Raw genomic sequence first — 9,450 nt, forward strand, 5'->3', positions numbered from 1 at the left:
GTGTTCAAACAGGCCGACAAAATAAACGCCGAGAACTAGGACAAGGGGCTGCACAGCGATGATGACGAGGAGCCCCGGTGTCCGAACACTGGAGGACAGAAGAAATTTCCTCCCCACGTGAAAATGGTGAACATGATCTATGCCACTCACAACCCCAAATGGGAGCGAAAGAGTGCACTTAGGGACGTCTATGCGATGGAGCCCGTCGCCCCAAAATTCAACCCATGGTCATCCTGCCCGATCACCTTTGATCGTAGGGACCATCCCACCAGCATTCGTCACGGAGGCTCAGTCGCATTGGTCCTTGACCCAATCATCGATGGATTCCACCTCACGCGAGTCCTCATGGACGGTGGCAGCAGCCTAAACCTGCTTTATCAGGACACAATGCGCAAAATGGGCATCGATCCGTCACGGATCAAACCCACAAAAACCACCTTCAAAGGTGTAATTCCAGGAGTAGAAGCCCGCTGCACGGGCTCAATAACACTAGAAGTGGTCTTCGGATCTCCGGATAACTTCTGAAGCAAGGAGTTAATCTTCAATATCGTCCCTTTCCGTAGTGGCTATCATGCACTACTTGGACAAACCACGTTTGCTCGATTCAATGCGGTACCACACTATGCATACCTCAAGCTCAAAATGCCAGGACCTCACAGAGTCATAACAGTAAACAGAAATACAGACCGCTCCCTCCATACGTAAGAGCATACGGCGGCCCTCGCAGCAGAAGTACAAAGCAGCCTACTTCGACAAACAACCAATTTGGTGACAACAACCCCGAACACCGTCAAGCGAGTACGGAGCACCCTGCAACAGGACCGTCAGGCACGTCAGAAGCTCGATTAGCAATCCGGCCTCCACCCCAGCCCCATTCAGGCGGCGTTCATGCCACGCGTACATAAATACGCGCTTCAAATACCATGGGCATAGGTGGAGGCGAGACGACAATGCGGCCAGAGTGCGGTTCAGCCGCCATGAAGCTCGCATACCATTTTTCTTTTCTTTTTAGGACCCTACTTTCGGGCAGCCCCTTCAGAGAGATCGGATAACTGGAATCATTAAAGAGGGAACACCAAGGAGGCAAGAGGCTTTTGCACACAAGGGAATACGCAGGTGGTCTTCTTTAATGATCATTATACCTGTTCTTACATACCTGCATGTAGCCTACCCTCGGATAGGACATGTCAAATAGTCCTATTTCTGCTTAATGCATTAATTGTACACCTATGCCTTGCCGTATTGTCCAAATAAATTGGACGTAGTACACAACGTCAGCTTCTTATTACTATCTTCATATTTCCCGTTGAATATTTATTCAATATTGCATCCGTACATTTTGGTACGCTTAGCTTGTCAGGGGCTTCTTGTCAAGCCCCATAATATGGCAGGAAAAGTCCGAACACTTTTGACAGTGCGGCACCCCGAACTTATAGCATTATATGCATCAGCTCCGAATCATGTCTTGGGTCAATAGTTGGGTTAGCCCGGCTCCCTTGTTTTGGTACCTTACGTTCCGTTATATCGGCTAAGGTAGCGCAGGGAGAACTACTGCGATTGTGTCCCAGTTCTTCCGGACGAGCACCTCAGTAGAGAAAGCCGAAAATTGACCGTCATGATGCGACGAGAGCTGGTCGCTGTTTGCGAGGTACTAAATCCTTAAAGATTTTTTCCGCTTAAGGCGAGGAATCGGCCCTGCCCGATTTAGGCGTGTATAACGCCCCAGTTTGGCTTTCCGAATACTAGGGGCTTCGCCGAAATTTAAAATTGTAGACTTCTATGCCCAAGTGAGAGTTATAAAGCCGAATAGTCCGATTGCCTTGTTCGCTGCGCTAAACACCTCCTTAAAGGACCAAAACTTTGGATAAAGAGTGTTTGGGTTTCCATGAACACCCCAGTACTAGTTACAAGGGGGCGGAAGCCGGCACCTGGCCTACTTTCAGATTTTGATAAACGGCCGCAGAGAAGGTAATATTTTAAGTCAAACAAAGCGTTATATAGTGCAAACAAACTCGTTCTCATATTACAAAGACGACATGTGTACATTCACTCAAAAATTATGTTCTTAGGACACTCATTTGCCACAAGCCGAGCGCCTTTCATAACGTCATCATAATATTTTTCGGGGTAGCGATGCTCCTTACCCTCCGGGGGTCCGGCCTTCACGAGCTTCTCAGCATCCAGTTTGGCCCAATGCATCTTCGCGCGGGCAAAGGCCCGTCGGGCGCCCTCAATACAGACAGATTGCTTGATAGCTTCTAGCTGTGGACAGGCATTCACTATCCGCTTTACCAGGCCAAAGTAGCTGTCGGGCAGGGGCTCGCCAGGCCACATCTGGACTATGAGGTTCTTCATGGCCAGTTCGGCTGCATTGTGGAGTTCGATCAATTGCTTCAGTTGGTCACTCAGAGGTATCGGGTGTTCGGTTCCAATGTACTGGGACCAGAACAGCTTCTTCGTCGAGCTCCCTTCCTCAGCACGATAGAACTCCACGGCATCTGAAATGCTGTGTGGCAGATCTGTGAATTCCCCTGGAGAGCTCCAAAGTCGTGTAAGTAAAAGAAATGACTCCTCCACATGCTTGCTTTGCATAAAGAATGCCTTACCCTCCGCTATCTTCTTGGCCACCTGGATCTCCTGGAGGGCCTTCTGGGCTTCGGCCTTGGCGTCTGTCGCACTCTGTAGGGCCTTCGCAAGCTCAGACTCTTGCGTCTTGAAGTCTTGCTCCAAGGACTCTAACTTCTTGCCGAGCTCCTGGAGCTCTTGCTGTACCTCTCCCACCCGAGCATCTTGCTTCTCGCGCTCGGTGCGCTCCGTATCCGCCTTGGCTTCAGCCGTGGATAGAGCTTCCTTCAGGGCCACCACTTCGGTCGCGGTCCCTATCAAAAGCCATGATGCTTCTTGTTAGCATCATCAACTTTTTCTCCTCTATACGACATACGGACGGGGTTTCACTTACCTTCTTCTCCTCGAGCTGCTTCTTCACGAGGCCGAGCTTGAGTCCGGCAACCTTAGCCATGCGCGCAGCAGCGGTCAGCAGCAGTGCCTGTTCGTTCATACAGACAAGTACTATTAGCTTCCTGCGGTTTCTTAGTTGACCCTCCGTTTGGCTTTTCTTTCCGAACACCAACCAGACTATCAGGGGCTACTGTCTATCAGGTGATATTTCCTCACACTTTTTCATTACTTACCTCAAAGCCTGTTAGCAGGCTGGTGCAGGCTTCGGTCAATCCGCTCTTGGCGAACCGAACCTTCTCAATCACCGTACTCATGAGAGTACGGTGCTCGTCATCGATGGAAGCGCCTCGAAGCACTTCCAACAACTTATCCGGTGCCTTCGGCTGGGCGGAGGTCATCGGCACGGCCGGCTCTCTCTACTTCGCGAGGGGCTGCCTTCTGGAATCCGGAGCCTTTGGAGGCTCCGGCGCAGTAACCGCTGGGAGCCAGGCTTGCTCTGGCTCCCGTCTTCACAATCCATGGGGGTCTTACCCCCCATGTGTCCGGCACCCGGGATTTTGCCTTGGGGCGTCTCCGGAACCGTCGCCTCCTGCTCTGGCATCCTCCGGGACAACACCTCGGTGTCATCCGCAGGTTGTGGGGAGGTGGCCGTCGGGAGTGAACTCATCTCCGATTCGTCCAGAGATTCCTCCGATGAGGACACCCTGAGATTGGACCCGGCCGGACTGCATATACGTATTCAGTGTTATTGCAAACCATGAGGTCAGAATTGCATGAAAAATATTATGGAATGCGGATACTTACGACCTCGCCGGGGGCTTGCCCCTGGGCTGTAAGCGGTGGTAGTGGAGGGATCTGGAAGGGTCACCTTTCCCCTCTTCAGCGTCCCGGCCTCCCGCGACGGGGCGGCCTTCCTTTTCTTCCCCTCCCCAGTACGGGGAGGGGGCATTTCTTCACGTTTCCCCCTGTACTCAGAGGGGAATCTTCTTCGTCATTTTCGGATGATGACTCTATCACGCCCTGCGCCGGAGACTTCTTCTGGTCCCCGCGACCGCCTTCTTGGGCCCTTTGGCCCCCTCAGTTGAGGCAGCCTTCTTCTTCCTCTCCTCCCCTTGGTGGGAAGAGTGCGCCTCGTCTTCTTATAGCGAGGCGTCGGGTGCAGCCTCGTGCCGAAGACCCTTCCGGGTCCCCGTGGCTTTCTTTTCGGCCTTTTTCTCCGGCACCTTGTAAGGCGCCGGAACCAGCATCTCCGCCAGGAGTGCGTCTACTGGGTCCTTGGGCAAGGGAGCCGGACAGTCAATCCGCTCCACCATCTCCACCCAGTCCTATTTGGTCATCATGGTGACTTAAAAACCCTCCCACAAATATACTGGGAAAGAAACATCTTGTGATAATCAGAGGACTTACCGGATTGGCCAGGCACGTTGCGCTGAGCCCACGGTCCTCGGAAAGGGGAGGAAGAACTTCGCCGGTCTTGAACAACACCTTCCAGATTTCTTTGTGCGTAGTGTCAAAGAGCTCCAGCAGCATCTGGTGTTCGGCCGGGTCGAACTCCCACATATCAAATGCCCGTCTCTGACACGGGAGAATCCGGCGAATGAGCATGACCTGGACCACGTTGACAAGCTTGATCTTCTTGTCCCTCATACTTCTGATGCAGGTCTCGAGTCCGGTCAGCTCTGTGGGTTCTCCCCAGGCCAGGCCCTTCTTCTCCCAAGAAGTAAGCCGCATGGGGATTCCGGATCTGAATTTGGGGGCCGCCACCCAGTTGGCGTCGCGCGGCTCGGTGATGTAGAACCACCCTGATTGCCACCCTTTTATGGTCTCCACAAAGGAGTCGTCAAGCCATGTGACATTGGGCATCTTGCCTACCATGGCACCTCCGCACTCCGCCTGTTGACCGCTCATGATCTTCGGCTTCACGCAGAAGATTTTCAACCACAGCCCGAAGTGAGGTTTGATGCGGAGGAAGGCCTTGCATACAATGATGAATGCCGAGATGTTGAGGACGAAATTAGGGGCCAGATCGTGAAAATCCAGCCCATAGTAGTACATGAGCCCGTGGACAAACGGGTGGAGTGGAAATCCTAGTCTGCGGACGAAATGAGGGAGAAATACTACTCTCTCCTGAGACTTCGGAGTGGGGGTAATCTGTCCCTCTGCCGGAAGCCTCTGCGTGATGCTCTTGGCCAGGTATCCGGCCTCCTGAAGCTTGGTGATGTTCTCCTCTGTGACGGAGGAGGCCATCCACTTGCCTCCCGCTCCGGCGGTCCTACGGAGAAGGTGAAAACTTGGGTGCTGGAGCTCGAGGGCGCGAGAAGGATGAGCAAAGGAGGAAGAAGGCGTGGGTGAAAACGGGAGATCTCTGTCCCTTTATAAAGGCGATGCAGAATGTGCGCCTCCCCACTTGCCTCTCAAAATCTCTTATTTTTCCAAGCGCCTCGATTGATGGCGTTGGTTGGGTTACCCATGCCCGTATTGATGGAGATCCCACGATGAGGGGACACGATCTCTGCTTTGACAAGACGTGCCAAAGAAACTGCCTCGCGATATGTGCGGAAGCAGGTTGTAAAGAACGGTTTGAATAATTACCGAGCCGTGGCGTGATGTCACACTATAAAGAGTTGTCAGCAGATCGGATTCGTGGATTATTATTCTCTCTACGGTGGTATATGTAATTTATCTTACAGAGCCGGACAAGGTCCTTGTGTTTGGAATTTATCTTGAAGTATTCGGAGATGGAACTCGCCTCGCAATGCCAAAGACAATCTACGCGCTGGTTTCATCGTCATTGAAGCCTGGTTCAGGGGCTACTGAGGGAGTCCTGGATAAGGGGGTATCTGGACAGCCGGACTATATGCTTAGGCCGGACTGTTGGACTGTGAAGATACAAGATTGAAGACTTCGTCCTGTGTCTGGATGGGACTCTCCTTGGCGTGGAAGGCAAGCTTGGCTATTCGGATGTAGATCTCCTTCTCTGTAAACCGACCCTTTGTAACCCTAGCCCCCTCCAGTGTCTATATAAACTGGAGGGTTTAGTCCGTAGGACACAACAACAACAACAACAATCATACCATAGGCTAGCTTCTAGGGTTTAGCCTCTCTGATCTCGTGGTAGATCAACTCTTGTAATACTCATATCATCAAGATCAATCAAGCAGGAAGTAGGGTATTACCTCCATCGAGAGGGCCCGAACCTAGGTAAACATCGTGTCACCAGCCTCCTGTTACCATTAGCCTTAGACGCACAGTTCGGGACCCCCTACCCGAGATCCGCCGGTTTTGACACCAACAACGACGCTCAACTGGCGTTGCTATCTTCTTGAAGACGTCGTTCTGGTTCTCCTCTCCGTGCCAAGGCTTCGGGTGAACCCATGTCCGCTTCGGACTTGGCAGCGGCGACGCTCGGCACCGTTCTCCCTCTTGAGGGTGTTGTCGTGGAGACTAGGTGCGCTAGGGCATGGTGGGGCAATGTACTCTGATTTCCCCGTGTTCTCTTTTAGTAGTGTAGTCTCGCTCCCGTTATCTCGGGATCTACTATGTAAGGGAGTTACCTTTTCATTTTCTATCATTCGGCCGTGTACTTTGTCCTTTTATCTGTACAGGAGTGACGAGCATGTTTCTAGAGCTTTGCATCAACTTGCCGGCCCTCGTGGAGCCACGTCCAATCGCTCGTTCGACCGTTCGCGGTCTATCATCAGCGATGCCGAGCACAGACCACACGCGGCGAGATAGAAATAGAGGAGAGTGCATGCAAGCGCCACGTAGCCCATGATAGCTCCGCTTTCCAACCCATTTTCTGTCGGGCTTTGCTGCATCCACGTAAATATTCTAGTAAGCTTGCGTAAGAGCTGGCTTGTCAATAATTGATTGGAAGAAAAAATTGCCCGGCCCCACCCATCTGAAAATCAGGGGCCAAAGAGTATTAGATGTGGAAGTTTACATAGAGTACGTAGGGAGGTTATGTAGGTTTAGAGCATCTCCAGCCGGCGCCCCCAAAACGGCCTCTCCAGGCGCTTTTTTCACGCCGGCGCCGAAAAAACGGCCCTCGCGTCCCCAAAGGTCCATTTTTCGCCGGCTCGGACCGAAATTGGCGCCGGCGGACCCAGGCCGAACCCGGCGCGCTGGGGGGCGCTTGGGGGCGCCGGCCGAAACATTTTTGGCGCAAAAACCGGCGGGCCCTCCTTAGCAGCGACTCGACTCTTCTCGCTGCTTCGTTGTCCTCATCACCTCGGTTCCCGCGGCGAATCAATGCGAAAGCTGTCGCACGCTGTCGCGCCACCTTCACGAGGACGAAGCTCGGCTCCTCTTTGAGGCCGAGTACCCGGTCCCGCCGGACATGCGGGTGCCCGAAGCGTGGGGGATCAGCGCTGGCGGGGTCCCAGTGCCACCACCGCCAACTGGGGTGGCACAGCATGTGAAGATCGCGCGTATCTGTGCCTCTCTGCCGCAGGCGGCGAGGGAAGATCCACGGTACGTCCCCGACAGCCCGATGTTGGAGCCCTACTTCCGTCGCTGCCTCACCGAGCAGCTTGAGACCACCAACGGCGTCGTTCCCTCCGGGAGGCTCAACTCCGAAGGCCGCCGCCGATGTGGGGCGTGCCCGGACGCACGCTGGAGGCCCTCCTCGAGTACATCGAGGGCGGCAACATGCCCAGGCTGGAGTACCCCGCTCCATCGTCCTTCTCCCGCCGGTGTGGGAGCTCGTGGACGCTGAGGCGCATGGACCCGGGGGCGTCCTCCTCCTCGTCCGGTCACTAGCTCTACCGGCTCTCCCTACCTCCGCCCCATCAATCCGGAGCCCCAGGACATGCCGGTCAGCCACCGCACCCGCAGCTCTGGCGTCCGCATCACCGACTCCTCCCCCACCTCTGGACGCCTCGTCCTCGTCAGTCCGAAGGCGGAGTCCGGCCTCCCCGTGGAGTACGAGGCCATAGACCGACGCGACTTCTCCGATGAGCAGGCCCAAAAGTGGGCGCGGGACGACTACCTCCGTGACGAGATGGTCCGGCAGCATCGAGCCCTGGAGGAGATAGCCGCCTGCAGGCATGGGCGAGAGGACGAGCACGGCGTGATGATCCTCGACCTTGGAACCATTCCCGACGCGCATCGTCACCTCGTCCTTTGCCAGTCTCCGCTTATTCCGCAGCTCCTGCTGTGAGTTACAAATATGAGCAACGACACCGGTATCAAATACCCAGGAGTTACTACGAGTACTGGTAAGGTACACATCAATTACATGTATATCACATATACCTTTAGTGTTGTCGGCCTTCTTGTCCGCTAAGTATTTGGGGCAGTTCCGCTTCCAGTGACCCTTCCCTTTGCAATAAAAGCACTCAGTCTCAGGCTTGGGTCCATTCTTTGACTTCTTCCCGGCAACTGCCTTACCGGGCGCGGCAACATCTTTGTCGTCCTTCTTGAAGTTCTTCTTACCCTTGCCCTTCTTGAACTTAGTGGTCTTATTGACCATCAACACTTGATGTTCTTTCTTGATTTCAACCTCTGCTGACTTCAGCATTGAAAATACTTCAGGAATGGTCTTCACCATCCCTTGCATATTGTAGTTCAGCACAAAGCTCTTGTAGCTCAGTGGGAGCGACTGAAGGATTCTGTCAATGACCGCCTCGTCCGGGAGGTTGATCTCCAGCTGGGACAGGCGGTTGTGCAACCCAGACATTTTGAGTATGTGCTCACTGACAGAACTGTTTTCCTCCATCTTACAACTATAGAACTTGTCGGAGACTTCATATCTCTCGACCCAGGCATGAGCTTGAAAAATCATTTTCAGCTCCTCGAACATCTCATACGCTCCGTGTCGCTCAAAACGCTTTTGGAGCCCCGGTTCTAAGCTGTAAAGCATGCCGCAGTGAACGAGGGAGTAATCATCAGCACGTGACTGCCAAGCGTTCATAACGTCTTGGTTCTCTAGGATGGGTGCTTCACCTAGCGGTGCTTCTAGGACATGATCTTTCTTGGCTGCTATGAGGATGATCCTCAGGTTCCGGACCCAGTCCGAATAGTTGCTGCCATCATCTTTCAGCTTGGTTTTCTCTAGGAACGCGTTGAAGTTCATGTTGACATGAGCGTTGGACATTAGATCTACAAGACATATTTTGCAAAGATTTTAGACTAAGTTCATGATAATTAAGTTCATCTAATCAAATTATTTAATGAACTCCCACTCAGATTTTGACATCCCTCTAGTCATCTAAGTGTTACACGATCCGAGTCGACTAGGCCGTGTCCGATCATCACGTCAGACGGACTAGTCATCATCGGTGAACATCTCCATGTTGATCGTATCTTCCATACGACTCATGTTCGACCTTTCGGTCTCTTGTGTTACGAGGCCATGTCTGTACATGCTAGGCTCGTCAAGTTAACCCTAAGTGTTTTGCATGTGTAAAACTGTCTTACACCCGTTGTATGTGAACGTAAGGATCTATCACACCCGATCATCACGTGGTGCTTCGAAACGACGAACTTTAG

The sequence above is a fragment of the Triticum dicoccoides genome, chromosome 4A (assembly GCF_002162155.2).
Source record: "Triticum dicoccoides isolate Atlit2015 ecotype Zavitan chromosome 4A, WEW_v2.0, whole genome shotgun sequence".
NCBI classification, from domain to species: Eukaryota; Viridiplantae; Streptophyta; class Magnoliopsida; order Poales; family Poaceae; genus Triticum; species Triticum dicoccoides.